The sequence below is a fragment of the Homarus americanus genome, unplaced genomic scaffold (assembly GCF_018991925.1).
Source record: "Homarus americanus isolate GMGI-L3 unplaced genomic scaffold, GMGI_Hamer_2.0 scaffold43704, whole genome shotgun sequence".
NCBI classification, from domain to species: Eukaryota; Metazoa; Arthropoda; class Malacostraca; order Decapoda; family Nephropidae; genus Homarus; species Homarus americanus.
In genome coordinates this window covers 92,863-94,346 of record NW_024721497.1, presented here as the reverse complement: position 1 = coordinate 94,346, position 1,484 = coordinate 92,863, and positions in this window count along the sequence as shown.

Genomic DNA, 1,484 nt, shown 5'->3' with positions numbered 1-1,484 from the left:
ATTATTATTAAAAAGGTTTAAGTATAGTGAAATAAATAAATAAAACACACAAGGGAAATATTAACGTCACTGTGGTAAAGAATTCTGTAAATATAATCTTTATTGAATATGAAAATAAGGAGTTTGTATGTTATTGTGCTTGTATGTCTCTCTGGTGTGTTTGTTTTTTTATATGTTCACATCTGTCCTTATGTCTGTCAGTCTGTTGGTCTATGTATATACACCTGTCCGCCTCTCTGTCTGTCAATCTTTCCTGGTATCTGCATATTTGTCCGTCAGTTGTTTATGTTCTCTGGAGGCTCTCTGTCCAATATACCGTCAGTGTGTTTGTTTCCCACTTTACCATGAGTCTGTCTGTCTTTGTTCTGTCTCGACCAAGATTGTATTGAATTTTTTTTTTTTTATTCGGGAGTTACCAGTTAACCCCAGTGTCTCTTATGGTTGCTGAGTGATAAGAAGAATTTATAATATACTGAAATATAACTATGCATGTTATATTATTGTTTTATCGTGTGTTAAAATTATATTACAACTTTCATATTTATTGTTATAGTTGAATATTGTTACTAAACGCTCCTACTTTAAGGGGTTATTTAAGTTTAGGTTAGGTTAGGTTAGGTTAGGTTCCGTTCCAATAATATCGGTAACTTTTTCATTCCTCGGGTTACTGGAAGCATTATCGGTAGTAAAATGAAAAAAAAAATAGTTTACTGTAAATCAAAATATTGTTTATTTGGCTCAGACGAAGGAAACATTTTTTTCCTGTAAAATTTCTTCTAGAGATGAGTAATGCAGCTTCCAAAGTTACCTGAGGCGTAGAATCCATTAACTTTTACGTTACGAAGTTAATAAAAAAATACAGAAGTAACAATAATCTCTGAGAATCGACCCCCACCCCCCCCCCCCCCCCGTCTCCGCACACCGTTAAGTAGTGAAGGTGTATTAGACAGTACCACCACAAGCACCTACCTCCCCACCTGCTGCTCATTTACCACAGTAGTAATTGGTTACACAGGTAAAGGTGAGAAGGAGATAACAGAGTGTGTCGGTTCTAATGCCTCTCGTGAGTTATTGTTAATTAAATTGTACGCTCAGTGACTGTGTGTGTGTGTGTGAGGGTAAAACGTCACTTTGTGGTAAACAAGAGATTTGTGGTGATTGTCTTCTGGGTGATAATTCTTCTTCTGCTCAATAACAATGTATTTCTTTCTTTCTTTCTTTCTTTCTTTCTTTCTTAGCAGTAATGATAACTAGATGTTGGAATATAAACTCACTATAATAATATACACATTGATGATTCTTATAAGGAAGAATACCAATATGAGTGAAAAGGCTTTACATTAACACCAGGAAGCTTCTTCACACAGGGACACTGGCGCCGCTACACATGTTCTTGGTAAATCACACAATGGTTCAAAGTGACAAAACACACCCTCAGGCATCACATATATATTAATGTATAAAATTAATAACTTAAAAGATGA